General features: G+C 33.6%; 1 long non-coding RNA gene across 2 annotated transcripts; it reads right to left on the bottom strand.

Moving 5' to 3' along the window:
* Positions 1-207: 207 nt before the first annotated feature.
* Positions 208-21,083, bottom strand: LOC118238715. 2 transcript variants are annotated; one of them, XR_004772535.1, is made up of 5 exons: positions 20,807-21,083; positions 15,508-15,566; positions 5,863-6,029; positions 5,543-5,615; positions 208-1,992 (listed from the first exon to the last, which is right to left on the bottom strand). It is a non-coding gene; the product is annotated as an uncharacterized LOC118238715 (long non-coding RNA). The 2 variants fall into 2 exon arrangements; XR_004772536.1 differs by having other exon boundaries at positions 5,460-5,615.
* Between the last annotated feature and the right edge of the window lie 291 nt (positions 21,084-21,374).

A 21,374-nucleotide genomic window follows, 5' to 3' on the forward strand; every position in this document is an offset into this window, starting at 1 on the left:
CCTGGTGTATGTGGGGGACTTCGAGAGCCCATCCCACTTGAAGGGATGCACTCTGTCTCTGAACACATGGGGAGGGACCCAGGCCCAGCACAGGAAGATTTGGTGGACTTGGTGGAGCCCCGGTTGGGGGCCCTACCCTGCCTGGGGAGTGGTGGGTGGATGGGGTGGGGGGTAGGTTGGAGGTGGGGGAGAAGGAATGGGGGTAAGGGGAGGGAGAAGGAGAGGGAAATTACATGTGAAACAAGCCTGTTCCCTAACTTGAATTAATTATAATAAAAAGAGGGGAAAAAAAGAATAATTGATAAACAGAAACATGATTATATTCCTAATGATTATTGTAATTAAATTCCCTCTTTTTTATTTGTGAATTATTTGACATTGAGAATGCAATGATGAAATTTCTGCTGCTCTGTAAGTTTAGGAAAAAATTAATTTTTCAAAACACTTCTGGAAATTTAATACACATATTAGTTGATATTTAACTTTATGCAGTAAAATTGTTTCCTAAAAATTAATTACCTTATCCTCCATTTGGGTTAATTATGAAGCAATACAGTCTCAAATTAAAAGTGTAAATGGTTTTGGTTTAATTACATTGTGATAATTAATAATGCAGGTAAGTTTCTTAGTATAAAGACAGCCATGATCAAAGGACATATTCCTAAAGGACTTGGGGGATAGTTTTCATCATATTGTAGAGAAGAATTACTGTGTATATAAGTGGAAGATGAAAGTACGTTAGCAAAAAATAATTACCAGTGGGATTCTTATACAGAGTCTGAATTAAAACTTTAACAGCATCAATATTTGCTTAATACAATGTGTGTAATATTTAGGTGTGGTAATATTATCAAATTGACCCCTGAGTATCAATTTTTGGCAGGTAAGTAGAACTAAGTAATTGCTTAGGATTTGTCATAGAGGTCAGGGGTTTAGCTCAGTGGTACAGCACCAGTCTAAAAAACTCAAGGCCTTGAGCTTTGCTCTCAGCTCTGGAAAAATAAAAGATGGATTGTGCAATAACTGAATTATGTAAGAGATGATCTATTGTTGCCTGGCTTTATGAGCAGCATATTGATGTTTGAACACCTTTATTTCTCTTTTGAACATTATCTGTTCTCCAGAATCCCTTAATCAGAAAACATCAATGTTTTTGCATAATACCACAGAATGACTTTCATGTTTTCATATTATTACAAATAAGGTAGTTTTCAATTTAATATTCTTTGGATGTAGGGAAACTCCACCAACTGTAGAAACACTGTGAATTATACATTTCTAATTATAGTCATTTCCACTAATTGTTCATTAGTCTACTGTTCCAATGTGAAATAAGATTCAAATTTGACCTTCAGACATTAGGATATGCAATAATTAAATTTTTGAAATATCATTTTAAAGAAGTTATGTTATTATTACTCATCAATTAAAACTCATAAATGGCCCTTTAAATGCTTCTGTTTTAAACATCTGTAAAAAGGGCAGTGTTTCTAGCTGAAGTTGCTCCACTATTCTGCACACAAAAACAATGTAATAATTAATGCAAAATTTAAATAGATTCCATCATTTAATTAACATATTGTGAAAGTTTGCTGTCTACTTCTGTAGCTCAATTACCTGGGAAAGAATCATATCAAGAATTGTTACCTTAGGTCGGAGAGATGCCTTAACTCATAAGAGCATACACTGTTCTTCTAGAACAGTGGTTCTCTACTTGTAGGTGGTGACCCCTTGGGCAAACCTCTATTTCTGTAATTATTTACATTATGATCCATAACTGTAGCAAAATTACAGTTATGTAGTAGCAACAGAAATAATTTTATGGTTGGGGGTCACCACAATAGGGGGAGCTGTATTAAAGGGTCGCAGCATAAAGATTGAGAACCACTGTAATACAAGATGTGAGTTCAGTTAACAGTATTCTCATTAGGAGGCTCACAGCCAACTGTAACTCCAGTCCAGGTGATCCAACAGCTCTGGTCTCTATGACACCTGTAATTACAAGAAAAAACCCAAACACAAAGATTCACACATCTATATATAAATGGATAAAATAAATCTGGAAAACGATTGCCTATCACTTATCATAATTTCCTAAAAAGGTTTCAAGCTAGTCATCTATATAAGTAATTTGAAAATGTAAGCACATATAATAGTATGGTTTTCATAAGAAACATACTGAAATACTATTAAAAATCTATATTTTCAAAAGGGAATTACAGTTTGCAGGAATAAGATTATTATGCAATCAGAATTTGAGATGCTTAATTACCTCTAGGGATTTAAACAGCATGACAGAACATTTTAAAGGCATGTACAATAACCCAAGAAATAGTGGAAGTAATATTTATACATGTCTTTCCAATGACCTACGAAACATTGTGTTCTGGGAGATATTTTTTTGTATGTAAGAATACATTTTCTGAAATTTATTGTAAAAACACCAATAATAGATATAGTTATTTACCAGAGCAATACTACCTTTTCATGTATTATAGTTCATAATATAAAATAAAAATAATTTCACTCTGTTATATTTAATGCAGTTGGTTTCTAATTCAATCCTACTCTTCTGTTTGTTTCAGAGTATCACAGTGATTGGTTACGCCATGAAGGTCCAAAACCCCTCAGATTTTCATTTTTCCTTTCCTGCATTTATTTAATTGAGACAATTACATTTATCTTTTGACTCAAAGTTTTGTTGTTCATAAATAATCCTAAGAGTTCATAGAGAGGGTTTATATTTCAGTGGTGTTTCAGGCTGTGACTCAGCTACCTGGCCTGCAATACAGTCTGTGCTGATTTACTAATGCCCTAAATGGACTGCTGTGATGCCCTCCACACATTCCATCCTTGAATCCCTCCTGGATCTTTGACTTGCACACAATGCAACAATTCACTTCTGGCAGTGAACTGAATGGAATACATTAAGCACACATCCTGCATGCTGAACAGCTTTCTGTTTACTTTGAATTGCAATTCAAGACATTGAGGTCAGACTCCAAATCTCTGGACATTTTAGACCCTAGTTTTCTCATAAATTTTTAGACCCTTTTGCTCCTCCCATGATGGAAAGTGGTCTGAGATATGTTGATTCCATGTGTACAATTTTGGTTGTAGAAAGAGTGCAATGTTGTCTTTTCTCCTTTGGTGAAAGAAAGCATAAAGCTGTTCCTTGCCACGTGGGAAACAGAGTCTGAGAGCAGGCTAGCGCTGTCTCCAGTTTAGGGAAGCTGTAGAATTGAGAATACTTTATTCTTTTGTTCCAAGGGAGACTATAGAAAAAAGCAAAGTGATCTTACTTCCCTCCAATATTAATATATTACTTGTCTACTGGGTAGAGACAAATGTAACCTCCCAAATAGATTCACACACAAATTCGTCCATCCTCTTACATTACTTTATTTTCATATTTGACCATTAAATATTTACTTATTTGCAAATAAGTGAAAGCTTGGAACTAAAGTTAGCATAATACAATGGACACCACCCCCAAAATAAAGAGCCCTGATATTTTAGAAGTAAAAAATGCAACACTGTCCTTGCTAAATTCCATATATGGCCTATACAAAAATTTCCACCAACCAACCCAAACATCAGACTTCCTATAAGCTAATAAAAAGAAATAATGCTGTGGAAAACCCAGAACACAAAATCCTATCCCATACTAACTAGAAATCTAAACTAAATATATGTCCTAATAAGAGGGATTTGATTTTTGCTCAATGCCAAATTATTCTGGTAGAGTATGAGATAAATTACCAACATTATCATGTTGGTATTAAATTGTTACAATTCAAATTATATTATTTGAAATATATTTATTACCCAAAAGTTAACCCTGAATATAAACAGATTGCTAGATCAGTTAGCTAAATCCATAGGCTTCCCACAACTTAAGGTCTATGTAAATGACAGTGTAGACATTTCATAACAGCAAGAGAAGAAAACTCAGTTTCATGGCACTCTGAAGAACAAACAGTGTTTCAAATAACCGTGTGTGTGTACGTGTGTGTGTGTGTGTGTGTGTGTGTGTGTGTGTGTGTGTATGTGTGTGTACATGTGTGTGTGTGAGAGAGAGTGTGTGTGTATGCACATGCTTGTATACATGTATGGAGCAAAAAAAAGTATAAAGGTGTGTCAGATGCTTTACAGCTGGAGTTGCAGGCATTTGTGGGAAGTCTTGCTTGCTAAATGAGTGCTAGTTTTCAAACTCAGCTTCTCATTTACAGAGTAAGCACTTGCAACCACTGTGGCAACTGTCCAGTATCTATGCATAATAGTTTTCTAAGCATCAAATGGAAAGATAAAAATTGGTTAATAAAAAAGAGATGTGAAAAACTCTAAAATTTAAGTTTATAAAATGTTCCATATAGCAAAACATAATAGAAAATGTGGAAGGTATTCTATTTCAATATTATATCAATGCACTTTTACTGTTTATGATTCATAATGGGATTGCAGCTACATTTCATCAATGATGCAGAAAATATTAGAGATGAAATCATTACAAGTGAAATCATTGCAGGTAAAATCATTAGAGGTGAAATTACAGGTGAACCTCCTTCAGAATAATTCAAGAGGATTGGAGAGTACATAAAACAATACTGGCTTGATGATGTCTATGTGGGTACCCTACATTTGTCTTTCTCTACATTTATCTTTATTAGTACAATTACTCTAATAAAAAGAGGGATGCTCTTGAAGTTAATTTGATCACAGTGGCATTATAAACAGGACAAATATTTAAAATTTCCACTCACATGTGCCATTATAAGTCAGCAATCTAGTGTGCGATGCTTCATGATACAAATACCTGAGAAAATTCATTTCAAAGTAGGAAAGTGTAGTTTTGGCTCATGGTTTTGGAGATTTTATGCCACAGTCAGGTGGTGCATTGTAGCGCATCATTGTGTGGGTGGAGAAACTTGCTTACCTAGTGGAAGAGAGATGCTCTGGGTTCTCAATATCCCTTTTAAATCCATACCTAATTTTCTCTTAGTGGACTAGACTGTATAAGGTTCTGTGACTTTACAACAGCAGCAGAGGCTTAGAAGCAAACTTCCAGTACCTGATCTCGTGAGAAAAACTTACACACAACATGGCATTTAGTATAAGTCTTCATTAATAGATAGGATATGCATTCATGAACAATCTGTGATGTATTTCTAATAAAATATAGTGTTGTGGGTTAAGCATGTAAAGATACTAAAGAAGAAAATTGTGACATACAAATTGGTCAAGGTATATTATGAATTTGAAAATATTGGGAAACAAAGGCTACAGAGATATGAGGCCTTGGATTGTGTTTTGCTATTTGTCTCATTTTAGAAATGCAAGTGAGTTTCCTTGCTTCATGTCTCTAAAATTACAATAAGTAAACTAAACTCTGAGGACTGTTGTGGGCATTTCATAATTCATGACATCACCCAATACAAGAAATCAGCACTGTCACTTACATAATACTTAATTTGTTCTGAGAATTGGTAGCATTAGTTGATTTATATGCTTTATAGAAACAAGGGAACAGGAATTAACTGACTTGTCGGAGGGGCTGAGATTATCGCTGTTCTATTTGTCACCAGGATCTGTCGACTTTAGCAGCTGCATGAGGACTAGAAAGAGGGCACAGAAAACAGTTAATAAAGTGATAAGGATAAGGTAGTGTCTTTTAATTATTAGATACACATTAATTAATTACACAATAATTAACACCTTAATTATTGGATAAGCATTTTATACAGTATCTACTAACTTCAGTGTCTCTTAGAATTCTATCCTGAATTTGAAAACTACTATGCTCTGTAGCAACTTGTTTCAATTCTTTATAGAAATGGAAGGCAAACTATTTTGAGAACTTACATTGTAACAATCAATGCCCTCAAGACTTCCCATAGTTCAACTTGAGTGATGTTCCTAGCAGTCACAGTGGTTTTTAAATGATGGGGCATCTTCAAGAGGTCAAGGCAGTGAAGTGTGAAGATGGAGAGTCATTTCCAGATGTCCCTAAGCTTGTGATGACTGCAACTCTACATAGAGAAAAGTGGAGATGACTCCACAGGCTGTTCAGAGAATTTTATTACCCTATTCTCTCCAAGAAGGAAGGAGAAAATAGCAATTAACCTTTGCAGCATTATACTGAAATTTCCAACAAATATTATCACACCACACTCTTTTTATAGTCTTCTGAGAAAATCCTTAGTATTTAAAACTCTATAGGACGAGAAGAGTTTAAGCTTCAAAGAATTTAAATCATTTCCTAAAAATTACACATTCTACAAATTATGAAGCAAGTTTTGAACATACTTGATATATAATTAAAGTTCCTCCATTTGGACTTATATTGAATATTGGCTGTTTTAGTGCCCAGTCCCTGGAGACAGTGAAACACAAGCCTATTTTCAAGTCAAAAAAAATACTCCTTTCATTCTTATTTTATTTCCACACAAGACCATATTCCATTTTCTGTTCTCTATGCATTACTATCATAATCTTCTTCCTCATTATCGTCTTTCTTCTTCTTCTGTTTCTGCTTCAGCTCTAACCCAGCATTTTCATATATGTGAGCATGGTGCTCTACCAGTGAGCTTATATCTCAAACAGAGAAAAAACTTTTCCAGCTATTTCATTTCCAAATAGAAAACATATTAGATTGGAGAAAATTGTTGTGTCTTACTAGAATTTCTAAGAATGATTTGTTTTCATGCCTTTATGTCTTTTATGTTTATCTATGAGTTGTTTATAACCATATATAATACCCATGGCAAATTGGAGCTATCAAGTTTTGAATCATATGAACTGTAAGTCACTGGATTTTGGTCATATGAGGAAATAGACAAAGAAATATTACTGTAAGCTTTTAATGCACTTTTAAATAGGTAAAGGAATTCAATGCTGATGATTGTTAAGGAAAACTGTGCCCTGGATTTCTCTGGCCTGTGCATGGACAGAACCTACAGAATTAACTCAGCTTCATGAGGTACCAAGATTTTCTGGGTCATTCTCCACTCAGTGAGTCACAGGAGTGCATCTAAAAGCAACCTGAATTTTACTCCTCTCATTTATGCATCATTTTAATGCAGGTGGAAGATAAAAATAGGGTTGGGACTTGCATTCAGATGACAACACGACTTACAAACTCTTAAGAAATCAATTTAATTTGCAGCTGAGAAAGATGGGCATGCTTTGGTGGAAGAGAAGGTATATGAAATTCATGGCTAAGAAGATGTAATAGGAAAGGATCAGAGGGCTTTCTTGTTACATTAGAATACCCTCCATTTTCTCTGAACCAGGTGGGAATCAACAGAGATGTCTGAGTATGGTAGGCAGATTTATTCAGATCCTACTTGTGTAACATTTGATGTGGCAGTCTTAAATATGGGGAATTTGGTCTAGGAATGTTTGTGCATCAACTTGATGCCACTGAAGCCTCCTAGCTGTTAATGGGATGTAAGGTGGATTAGAAGTGTAGTTGAGAAGAAAGCTTAAGGATGTGAGAAGGTCAATAATAGGTAGCTAAATAAATGGCAAATAGATTTTTTAAACTGATTCAAGCAATTAAAATATATTATGCCTCAAAAATATAGTATGCCTCATAGTCATAATACAAGTTAGACTCTAAAGAGGTAGTGGAGATCACTTTTTACTGATGAATCCTTGTTATATTGGCCAATGAGAAATGACTTTCTTCTCATACATCTGCTCCTAGGCTGTGTTCTGTGCCTCATCTAGTTAAACATATTCTTGGGCTAGAAAAAACAATATGACCAAGACAAGACATTGCCTTTTAAACAAGCGAGGCTATTTCTGCCCTTATATCCTACAGCATCACCAAACATACCACAACATACCCATGTCCAACTGAGAGATAGCCTAAGCCTTCTTGGATCTACTCCAGTGAAGATTATACTGAACATCTCTATATCATTAGACACATTTAAAATGATTGTATAGCAGGAAATGAATTTATATATTTCAAAGTAAGGTTCAAATATGCTATATGTTTAACACAATAAATATAGGAAACAAATTAATAGAGATTAGATGTATGAAATTCATTTTTTCAAAATCCTTAAATGTACCACACAATCTCTTGATTCATTTTAAGGCTAATTTTCTTACACTTGCCTCAAACTATTACTACTTATCCACAAACTAATAATCATAATGCACTATTTAAATACATAAATTGAGAGCTTTTTACTGAAGAATATAAATGGGATGGTTTTATATTTTACGTGCTGGTATTAACAGCAGTGGCTAAGAGTCAAGAGCATTAAGAAAACATCTTCGACACAGAAGGCTATGCTGAAGGTCGGCTTCATTCACTCCCTTAAGTGAATTTTTTTCAAAAGAGATAATGAGGTAGCTACTAACATTGAAAGGCGAGACTGAGCAAGTCTAGCAGAAAGGACATATCCATTAAGTTTACAAAAGGGATTATGTAAGCATCCTGAATTACTTCCAATTTTCTTGTAGAACATTTACTTTTTAGTGACTACCAGTTTTCTAGGTCCTGAGTTTTGAAATATAGATGCAAATAATTTCATGTAGTTGTTTTTGAAAATGAAATTGAGCAATTCCAAAAAATCTGCTGGAATTAAACTTATATATGTGGTTGTTTGTCTTGCTGTCTTGCATATTTCACTTTTCATAAGTGTCTATTCACTGATCATGGTGGGAGATTTCATAAAACCAATATTTTCAAGCACACCATGATCTTTGACCTTCACCTTCTTTCCTATTACCTACAATTCCCTCATAATAGTCTCCTTCACCTCTCCCCTACCACCTCCTTCTATCACATCAAAAATATATAACTAGACTTATTATCTAGGTACATTTTGGACATCACAAATGAAAGAATATATATAGTATTTGTCTTTCTGATTCTGGTATGTTCCACTTATGTGAGTACAGCCAGCTGGATTTATTTTCTAATAGGTGCTATTATTTGTTCACGTTTATTTATGGCACAGAGAAAAGCTCAGTGTACATACCTACTTTCCTTTCTCTGATTTGGGTATGTTCCACCAATGTCAGGACATCAAGTTGTATTCTTATAGATGTTATAATTTTATTCAGGTTCATTTATGGCAGAGAAAATCACCATGTATATACATACTTTTCTTTATCCACCAAGGTTGGCTCAGTATCTTGGTTATTATGAATAGTGCCACGATGACAATACTTGATCAAGTATTTCTGCTGTGTATTAACTCAGTGTCCCATGGGTATGTACATACAAGTAGCTTAACTAGGTATTACCTGAAGTCATTTTTATTTTGGTAAAGATTCTACATATTGATTTCCACAGTGGTTTGACCATTTTATGTTCTGATTAACAACAGTTCAAACTTTACCGTTTCCTACATCCTTGTAAGCACTTGATTTTTTGTTTGTTTGTTTTGTTTTTTGTTCAGTTTTCTTATTTTGATACATTGTTTTTCTGTGTATCCCTGGCTGTCCAGGAACAGGCTGACCTTGACATCAGAGATCCTCTGCTTCTGCCTCTGAGGTGCTGAATTTAAAGACATGGGCCACCACTACCTGGCATATTGTTTGTTTTCTTAATGACACTAATTCTTACTGGGTGACTTGGACTTTCAGTTTTCCATCAGTGTTATGTTAACTCCAAGATGTATTATAATTGTTCCATGGTATCATGTATTTCTACAAAACCCCCAGCCTTGATTTTTACCTAAGGTCATCTTGGCTATCTGAGGTTTTGGGTGTCTATATATGAATTTTAAGAGGTTTCCTTTTTTTCTACATGTGTAAAGAAGAGAATTGGAATTTGATAATAATTGTATTGAATATGTGGATCTTCTTTTTAGTGCAGTAATTTCACCCATATTAATTAAGAGGACCCATGAGCACAGGAAGTCATTTCATCCTCTAATTTATTTTTCAATTCTTGCACTGTTTTACATTTTTCATTGTACAGACCTTCACTTCTGTAGAAAGTTTTATTTCCAGTTACTCTTTTTAAATTTCTATTTCAAATGAGATTTTTCTTTCTCAGTGTGTGAATTTAAAGTGTTTAAGTAAACCTCTGGTCTTTGCATGTTGATTTTGTATCCTGCTCCTTTGCTGAAAGTGTAAGTTTGCTTTAAATGAAGCAATTATAGAATTCTATTTTGAAGATAGGTAGTACTTCACTCTTATTTTTGATACTGTTAGTGCCTTTTTTTTTACTGATAATGTTTTAATACATTTCATTATTTTGCACTTATATACTTGTGAGAAAAATAGCATGCTTTCATGGCAGGAAACAGGTAATTGATTCATTGGGATCCCTCAGTACTACAGAGATTGGGAGTAGCCTTAATTTACTAAATATAGGATGTATTGTCATAAAATGTATTGAGGAAGCAAAGATCTAGAGATATGTTTCAGAAAATTTGCCAGACAAAGTGCAGGCAGAAAAGCCAAATGTGGATAACAGTTATAGAACCTGGTATGCAGAATTATGTGAAGACATTTTGATTGGGACAGAAGAAAAGATAAGTTACAATTTTTAATCATAAGGTAAAGTTAAATTGCATGTGAATACTTAAAATGTAGGAAGTCAGTGATCACATATGTGAAATTGAATTTGTGTAGAAATAACTGAGAATAAGAATGCTACAAACATTAGTGCAACACTTGGGAGATAAACTATTGGCTTGAAATGATCAGCAAGTTGAAAATGGAAAATAGCAATGGTTACATGCTAAATACACACAGACATGTACATTATATTTTATCAATTTCAAAGGATAAGAATTAGACTATTGTGTCTTAATATCCTTTGAAAATGTGTGTATTAAGATCATAGAGATTTTGTTATTTTAAAATGTAGGGGAGAAGGTTTAAGCATCAAGGTTGACCTTGGTTCAAAGCTATGCACTCTACCACAGTGTGCTGCATACACTACAAAGCCGTAGGAAAGGTTTCTGTGTTTTCATATTTTTGTCCCTGTCTTTCTTCTCCTCTGTTTAATATGTAAATGATTATATCATAAAGCTTAAATGAAGCAACATATAAAACACCTTCTATTGTGCTCTCCAGAGAATAAACTCTCATTATAAAAATGCAAGAGATGTTAAGAAGATATGGATGAAAAAGTGGTAATGTTTCAACAACAAGAAATAAAAATTATTACCTAAAACCAGGGATGAAATAAGTGTTAATATTAAATAACTCTTCAGTGCTTGGTACAGACTAACCAGATCACTGACTTAGCAATTATTCATTTAGTGATGATTTTCTACCAGCTTGTTCTTTACATTGGGTACACAGGCCTAGCAAAATTCATGCTACCACCATCAAAGATATATGTGGAGAGAAGCAGAGAGGAAGCTTAATCTTGTGATAGACACAATAGCTGCTATCAGTAAATTGTCAATCAGAGTAGTTCCACGTATGTTTCTACACCCAAGACTTAGAAAAACTTTTGTGTGTTTAATATATATGTATATATCAAGTACATATTTAATGCATATGAGTTATATACTAAATTTTCATGAACATGACTACAAGAGTAACATAAATAGCTAGTGTTGGCCAGCTCACAATTTCGCAAATGCCTTAATGTATTTAAAATTTAGTTCCTATGAAGAAAGTGTATTCTCAGGCCCCATTAACTTTAAAAGTGATAATATACCTCATCCACATTTAAAAGGAAATTTAAACCACCACAGATGGCAGGTTAAGGGATACATTTGGCCTTTCTATACTTTTAATTCTTAACCTTCCAAGTAGAATCAGTGATGTTCTATAATTCATGAATTTAAAGTAAGGCAAATGTTTAACTCAAGATTAACATTGGAGTAGGTAGTATAAGCTTTGCCTTCACCATTTTTGCAACATGTATCTATTTTCCACTACTCAGAGAATGGTACAAGTGTTATCTTGCTAACTAGAGTAATAAGTCTTTGAATAAAATATGTTTTTGACTTTGATTTTGTCATCAGAAACCTCATTCCTAGAGGCAGACTTTTGAAATTGATATAGAGATGAATATATCTGATGTGTTTATAACAGGCTAACAGTGTTGGATATATACAGTAAATCACAAGTCAGAGACCTAAGAAAGGTGTGGCTAGCTAAAAAATAACATTCAGTAAGTGGGAAGATTAGCACTTAAAAGTCTGTATGTGAGTTTTATTAATCATTGAAAAGATGAAAACATGGTTCTAAACTAACAGAGGAAATAGTAGATGAAAAAGGTTCTATTACCAATAAGGCAAAAATTATCACATTCTAACAGAAATTCCTTCATTTTCTTATCCATGGGGGTATGGGGTGGCCAGTACTTTATTCTTTGAACCATTTACTCTGTCCTGTCTTACACATAAAAATGAGTGGCAGAAAGGGAATCTACAGCTCTCCCTCTCTTCTGCTGTCCTTCTCTCTTGTGCTCTCTCTCTCTTGTGCTCTCTCTCTCTCTCGTGCTCTCTCTCTCTCTCTCTCTCTCTCTCTCTCTCTCTCTCTCTCTCTCTCTCTCTCTCTCTCTCTCTCCGCTGTTTATTACATTGTTGCAGTATATAAATGGGCTTCTAAAGAAACTTCTGGCACCTCTCAAAGCAAGCTGAGCATCCATGCTATGTGCTATGTATTGAGATTCTGAAAGTTCAGTGCAGGTTTGTAGTGGCCAGGCCTCCCCTTCTTCATTTTTTTGTGCATTTTCCAGATTGTCTATGGTATTGATTTATAGACTTTTTCTTTAATTTTGATTGGAACAAGGACGATACTTTTCAATATCCTTTGATGAGAATGGCTAGACATTTATTCTTTAAAAGAGGAGCTATTTTCAATATGGTCTTTTGGGGGACCTAGTGCTTACGGATATAATAGAAAGATCCCCTGAGGTTCCCTTTCCCACTTCAGATACATGGGAATTTCAAGTAACAGCAAATCTAAACACTGTGTGAAATAGAACATAGACAAAAAGCAACTCCTTTTTCATGTTCATTAAATCTACTTTACATTCATCATTTTTCACTCAACTTAGTCTGAAAAAAGTTACTTCTTCTCCAAGTGTTTTGTTCATTGTAGTAAATATAGACTAAAGTTTATAGCAGAATTGTACTTCAAAGTGTGGTCACAAGAAATCTCATGAAATTAAGCATGCAGATAGCAAGCATAGAACTTAGTATATTGGTTTCTAATATTGTCTGTCTCTGAGTATCTAAGTATAATCTGGAGTTTCAGAAAAGACTAAGGCCATGTATCTCCCACTGAAACTAGTATGTAATTGGTTTATGTGGTATCTTTGACTTTGGAAACTGAACAAGTCTTATGGGTAATTATAATGTTTATAGGAACTTGTAAATCAATACATTAGCTCCTGGCAGATGCTCATCATATAAGCTCTTCCTCTTTCTAGATGTAGTTTGATAAATAAGGAGGTGCTGTGCCTCCAAGAGCTAATTTTGAGTCACTAAATGAATATTCAATATTCACTTGCCACACAAAGGAAATTTGTTTTTAAGAGAAAACACATTTGTAAAGGCATAGTCAAACATTGTATAGCTTATATTTCTAATAATCATTTTCTACAATGAAATTTTAGAAGAGAGACTCATGAATGTAACAGTCTCAGGCAGTTCAAGAGCCGACTTTGCACAATGTCAACAAGTAAAAGATGTGCTGAAGTATTTGCTAATGATTTGCAAGTCAGCAAGGGCTACCAGCAGCTGCTTCATAGGTGGAGGGAAATTGCACATCGTTTTTACCCTCAGGGAATATTTTCTAATTCATTCCCTGTTGCAAATGTGAAACTCCACATTAGACTTACAAAATGTAGTATTTCATATTAGGAACATAAAACTGATATGGATTAAACTTGGAAAAAAAAGTGTGGATTCACTAGGGTAGTGTGGATAATCAATACAAACCCTGGCAAAAAATAGTGGCTATATCCCTTCTTGAGGGGTTAAAGCTTATTAATAGTTGCTGGGGAAGAGATGCCACTTTCTGTAACAATGTATCCATTAGATTATTAGATGAATTAAAAGGATTCAAAGAACAATTAAAAGGATATCAGATGGTCACAGGGAATGGGTTTAATTTCAGTATATTGTAAATATGAAACTGTTAAAATAAAGAGAAACACACAGATATCTAATAAAAGTAATTTTCAAATGTAAAAATGAAGCTAAATTAGGTGCCAAAGAAAGAAATGTAAAAGTAAGTAAAGATGAAGTCTATGTAATAAAAGGTCACAATAGAGGAGGGAAGAGCAAGAGTGAGCACAACTTTCAGATGAAATGAGGTGGTTACAGAGTTCAGAGGGAAGGGGTATACAGTGCTGTTGTGTGCAGGGTCATCTATGTTTTTCCACTGCCTTTACTCAGAGCAGAAATATAATCTCTATAGCACATTTGCAACCACAGCATTATGCCCACTGCTTCTACCAGTGAAACAAACAGCTAGCTGAGACTCCCCTGATGAGAGCTGGGCAGGTCTACCAAGAAAACGGGACTTCAAAAAATGACACTACCAGGATTTTGAGAAATACATTTCTCAGCTGAAATGAAGCAAAATTACTTGAATTTCTAGGTTGCAGTTTCAGAGAGAAGCCTCCCAGCAGAAAAATATAGGGATACCACTTCATGTGCAGTTTGATTGATACATATTCATGAATAAATTTGAGGAGAGGAATTCCTAGAACAATGACAAGTAATAACATCTAACATTTATACAGAGCTAAGAGTTGTACTTCTTTCAGTCTGCCAAAGAATATAAAATCATGATTTTTTTTTCCTTGAGTAAAATACACAAAAAGTTCTTGTCTGGATGTTAAGAATAATTATCGCTATTTGGGCCTTCCTTCATTTTCATCAAACAAAGTGTTTCTTAAAAGGATCAACACATGTTTTAGGTTCGTTATTTGTAATATAAAACAAATATCATTTAGAAGTGTTCAAATATTTGACACAAAATAAGTTAGTGTTCACATTTGGGATCTGGAATGAATTACCATGTGTGTAAACATAGTAAGGACAAGGGCTGGGGATGAGAATATGTATCTACAGTAATGAATGAGATTGAAAATAATGACCAAATGAGTGGATATAAAAATACTCTATCATTTTGTAAATTTCTCTAAAACAATATTGACTGTTCAAAGGTCATTATTAGCAATGTTTTGTGGGGAATATGGTATATAGAAAAATAAATGTATGACAGTAGTACAATGGTTAATGGTGGATATGTAGACATTATTTTTAGCTTCTTAAACTACATGAAAAGTGACATAATAATATACCTTTAATCTAGAATTGAAAAGTTAATTACGATTACTATGAACCCCAATGCAGCTGAAAGACAATATTGAGATTTGCAGTAAGCCAGATCATGAAGAAGATGAACCAGAATGATAAAGAATTATAAGTTAACCTTAGGTAGAGCAGAAAGAGAAAAAAAGGAGAGCAAAGAACAAGTGAACCAAAATGCAACAATCTTAACCATATTAGTAATCACATGTCTTGAATGCACAGATGAATGGGTAGGGCTTACCATTCTTGATTAACCAGCATTTAAACTGTGTCACCCAAAGAAACTCACTTTGGAGGGAGCTAAGAGAAGAGAAGAAATTACATAATTATATTTTAATAAAATAAAATTTACAAAGATGAACACACAAAGAGCTGAAAGTAAAATGTGTAATAAGAAAATATTTTGGTCAGAAAACAAGTTAGATTAATTAGGAAAAGAAAAGGGGAGAGAAATGTCACAAATCATAAGATATATCAAGATTGAAAATGGAAATCTTACAACAGAAGTGACAGACAAAAATAATTAAATATTTTGAATAGTTTTATACTAATGATTTCCAATAACTAATGTGAAATAAAAATTGTGAAATAAAAACTTTGCATTACTTAATTTTACTGAGTGATATTTTCAAGTATTTTAGGAAGAAGTGATGCCAATACTATATAAGAGGTTCACAACTATTTTAAAGGGAGAAAATACAGTTTATTTTATAAAGCCACAATACCCATCCCAGAAAAGAAAATTATAGTTCAATATGCCTCATGAACATAGACAGAATTCACAATATTTTTTCCAAAATGGAAAATAAATAATGACTGAGTGGGATATATCCTATAAATAAAAATTTGTTTACAATTTTAAGTTTATCAGTATAACTTGTTGTGTTGGCAAAAGAAAGGCACATTAAAAACTGTCTGATAAACAAACAAAAACATTAAAGAAAATTTGGTGTTCGCATCTGAGAAAAACTCAGTGCACATACATGGACATCTTCAAATAATAGTGAATAACTCTGACACATGCCAAACAGGAACATGGTGAAGGAGTAACACCTATCTGAGCTCCCTTAATGTAAAAAGATAGCAAATAAATTATTTGCTATTGCTTCTTGTCTTGTAGAGAATTTTTGTCACTGCAATGTGGGTGATTACACAAGTCATCTTATAAATATAAAACAATAAACTAACATGACAATTTGTACAGATAATTACATACAAAGTGGTATCAGTACTAACTATGTTTAGATGAATGATTGATATACAAAATCCATTTTATTTCTCAAAATGGCATCCAGCAGTGAGAAATCTACTATTTTTCAGAGAATAAAAAATATTATGATGAATAAATATCATAGAAGATAAGAAAGATGTAATCTTTTCTAAAGGAAATGAAAGTTACCTTTATCTGAAAGTATGTAATATAGCTCTACTACTAGCATGGCCATTCTATTCAATTGGCTTAGAGTTTTAAAACAATGGCAGACAATTTTTTTGGAAATTAGCACCAAATTCATGTGGAAAGGAACAAGAACTATAATAGAAAAGTTACAATGAGATGGAAAAAAGAAGGCTATCAGATTTCAAGACTCAACAGACTCTTATAATTAATTAATTATAATTAATTCAGTGTAGTATTAGCAAAAGAAAGAAAGGATTGTTAACACAGTCCTCATATAGGAGAATTCGTAATATGTCGATTCCTTACTTTCAGCTCACAGGCAAAGATGACTATGAAGAAGGTGATCCTTTTCAAAGACTGAAACAAATAAATGAGCCAAATCATCCTTCATACACACAAAACACACTCGCCATGGAACATCAGTCCAAATGCAAATCTACCATTGTAAAGAGGCTGAAAGAAAGCAAAGATTAAAGCTTTTTCCTTTATTAATCAATACACAAAGCAAAACGGGCCAAAGAAAAAATTCGGTAGAAGTTTTGCTTTTTTATTTTCAAGATTATGGAAGACAAAAAGAAAATCCAATGTAATTTAAAAATATTTGTGAATTATGTATTAATTAAACTAAAGTGATTAACTATCAAGTGTTAAAAAAACAGGTGTGGGAGGAATAGGCACTCTTAGAGAAGATGAAAATATACAACTATTAATTTGTAATACACTTTAATATATATATTTAATATATATATAAATAATATAATTTCATAATGTTGGAACACACACACACACACACACACACACACACACACACACACACTGCTAATATATTTTTCCAGCAAAAGTACTGGTTGATGGATATATTGTCTTTCTTTGATTTAATACTATAATTCAATTCAATAATATGAGCATGCTAACAGTAGAGATGTACTATATATATTGATTATAAAGATAATTTTTATTTCCTTTGGAAATATCTACATTTTTCTATCTTGTATTAGATTTATTCATCACAACATTATTCTGATTATCTAATAAATAGTAGTTTGAAGTTTCTAAATGCTGGGTGGTATTTTGAGAAATAAAATTCATTATTTATATCTATCTGTATTGAATGAATATTCACACAAATGTCTCTGTCAGCTTTATTTGTAATAGCAAGAGAACACAACTCATATATCCAACAAGTGGATTTATAAAGTAGGTAGCAACTCTTGGAGACAATACTTTAGGGTAGTATAAACATAAGAAATTTTCACAGAATGACAGTTATCGATGATTTGATAGATATTTGTGCTCTAGACAATAGTAATAGTGATATATATTGTCAGCCATAACACAATTATTTAGTAGCCCAGAATTATAGTAATTTGCAGCCATTCAAGTTTAATTAACATGCTTTAATGTTGGACAGACATTGGAAATTGTGTATGAAAGTATGGACTTAGAAGAACTAATTCAGTCATATGTTTTTATTTGAATCATTGTACAAGCAATTTAATTTTCTCAGGTATGAGAGAGTTCTGTGTTAATTGGTCCATAGTTTCTCAATAGCTTTTTGCCTTTTTCTATACCATCACATTTTGTAAAATACCATAAAAATACCATTGTCATGTGTAATGTTGTAGGTTACTTGGGATATCAGAACATTGTGCATTGCAAAAATCTACTTTAAACAGCAAAGTAGTATTTCTGAGAAAAAGACATTGTAAAACACAGTTTATGTTGCTAAAGGAATACATTTAGAGTTTCTTTGACAATGAAATGCTTGGCTTGCTATCATTACCAATAGTAGAACTACAAGTTAAGTGACAAATTATGTTTCCTGTGCCATGAATTGGTTCTCATTAACAAGCAACAAAATATTTCCCTCTATCATTTGAAAGAGCCATTTTTACTAGGATGATCATTCTGCTTCCTATTTTGTGCTACCAAACAATATATATATATATATATATATATATATATATATATATATATATATATAGTCCTCAATGAATGTAATTCTATATTCTCATCACCTGTATTCTAGTATGACATAGAATAAATATTTAATGGCATATTAACTGAAGTCATCAGTTTGGGTGTATTTCCTTAGTTTATATCAAATCCTGACAAATCTTTTATCAGGATGTCTGCCTAAAAATCTAAGTTAGAAGCTGTCATAAAATGTCAGATCTATTCACCTGACTTTAATCAATCTGTCACAAAAATCATAATATAAATTACAATTATGTTGTACACTATGTTTGATAGGATCAAGATGATATACTACAAAGCAATGGAATAAATTGAAGGCAGGAGACATACAGAGTGCAGATCCTATGTATAATTCATTCTTTATAGGTACACAATAATTTTAACCAATCTGTGGAGATTTGTGGATTTGGTATATTTTATTCTTATGCTGATTCTAAAGCCCTGTCTGAATTGGACTCAATTCTACCTGAATTAAATCCTGTATAAGATAGGTATATTAATTGTATTTCAAAGCTTCCTGGATAATTTCATAATTGGAAATGATATATGGGTAGAGAGCCATTGAGGGTCTGGCAGGCCCCCAAACATAAGCTAACCACTTGAAATTGAAAGCCATTGAAATTGCTTAGTTGTTTATTGCAGACATTCAAATTTAAGTTATGAAAAATTTGTAATCATCATTTCAAGTTTGTCTTGAGCATTTTGTTTGAAATCTGGGGAATTCATGTCTACAAAGATTGGACAGCATTAATTTCCTTATGTTTCAGATATTAATTGAATAGTGACATCAATCAGAGAAACACCCCATTCTGAAAGTGGCACAAAAAGTAGACCTATAGGGCTGGAGAGATGGCTCAGAGGTTTATATAACTCTTCCAGAGGTCCTGAGTTTAATTCCCAGCAACCACGTGGTGACTCACAACCATCTATAATGAGATCTAGTGCCCTCTTCTGGAGTGCAGGCATACATGAAGGCAGAAAACTGTATATAAAATAAATAAATAAATAAATAAACCTTTAAAACAAAACAAAAAAGTAGACCTATCATAAGGACATATGATGCAAGAGATAAACAATTTGACAAAGTTATGACAGGATAAACAAATACAACAAACAGGGAAAATAAGGGGAAAAGCACACTAGCCAGAGGCAGCAGAAGGTGTGTTAGAGGGAACCAGGGAGTACTGGGATTAAAAACAGGTCTTGGTGTCCCATCTGGAAGAAGAGAAAGTTATGTATGAGAAAGCCCTGCACAAGTAAGACAAAGCATCTTTTTTTGTCTTAGGAGGAAGGCAGACATTTGAATAGTGAGGCCCTGAAGCCTGGAAAATAAGTGGGGGAAGTTGAACAAAAAGCAAATAATAAGTTGTGAAGTCATCTGTATCATGTTAAATCAGGCTAGTGGGAGAAATGGGAAAAGGGGTATTGGGCTAGAAATAAATGGGTTCCATACTATACAGTGGCAGATTTGAGACAGTGAGGAGTTTGTACAACTAGGAAAACGATGCTTTATTCACAGAAAATAAATCTTCCAAGTGTTTGATATTTTAAGGGGCTTTTTAATAGAAAAGTACAATGACTTACACATGCTAAACATTAATACTTACAAAAAGTGAAGTCAGCCAGGTCTCTAGATAGAGGAGGTAGAGGTGGAATTCCTATACCTTCTTTACTAAAATCATAATTGGACAGAGGACTGCATACAAATCAAGTCGGAAGAAAATAAAGGGGTAAAATCATGCTGGACATAACAAAAATTGTGGGAAGTGATGACCTCTGGGTTTGGGGGAGAATAACTAGAGAAAAAGGCTCAGTGACTTGGCACCACAGATTGTGGCTGAGGAACAAACAACGTTTATCAAGAGTGTTCTTTCTGGGTAGAGTAGTGTCCATTGCATATATACTAAATCTTTAATACTTGTGCAGTGAGTAAATACATGTAAGATCATAATAGAACAGACACAAATGACATTTTTTATATAGTTTCATCTGATGTTGACCTTAGTTATAGTTTAAATGCATTGTCTCTTCATTTCTCTTTGTTAACCATTTTCTTTCCCTCAGTTCCTATACCAAAATGCTGTCATATTATACAACAGATATCTCTCACACTGTTTACAGAACAAAGAAACAAAGCATGCCAAAGCTCATTTTAAGAACTCACATGTTATGATCAATCTTTCTGCCATAAACCGCTGAGCCCCACCGCCACGTGTATGCTTTACGCCAGTTGCCTGACCGAGTTAGGCCCAAATGAATACACAGAGAGACTTGTATTAGTTACAATGCTGCTTGGCCAATGACTAGGATTCTCATCTGTTAGCTCAGTCTCAATTATCATACATCTATATATTTTATAAGACTTATCTTATCGGACGCCTTATTGGCGTCCCTCCTAGCTGGTGGATCACATCGTGCCGCTGGAGCAGTAGCCGAGAGGAAAAGAGCGGGCCCTTCCTGTTTCTCTTTCGTTTAAATATGAGTCTCCTTGCTACGTCACTTCCTGCCTGGATCAGCACTTCTCTACTACATTTCCCAGAATCCTCTTTGACTCCTAGTTCCGTCTAACTTGCTGTCTCATTGGCCAAACAGTATTTTATTCAATAATCAATAAGATAAACATACACAGTTGTACATCCCCCATCACTCACATATACATTTGTGCTGTGCTATATCTATTTCTTTTCTCTATTTTTGTGGTTTTAAAGAAATAAATCAGTAACAACATTATA

Source organism: Cricetulus griseus (genome assembly GCF_003668045.3).
Source record: "Cricetulus griseus strain 17A/GY chromosome 1 unlocalized genomic scaffold, alternate assembly CriGri-PICRH-1.0 chr1_1, whole genome shotgun sequence".
Classification (NCBI taxonomy): domain Eukaryota; kingdom Metazoa; phylum Chordata; class Mammalia; order Rodentia; family Cricetidae; genus Cricetulus; species Cricetulus griseus.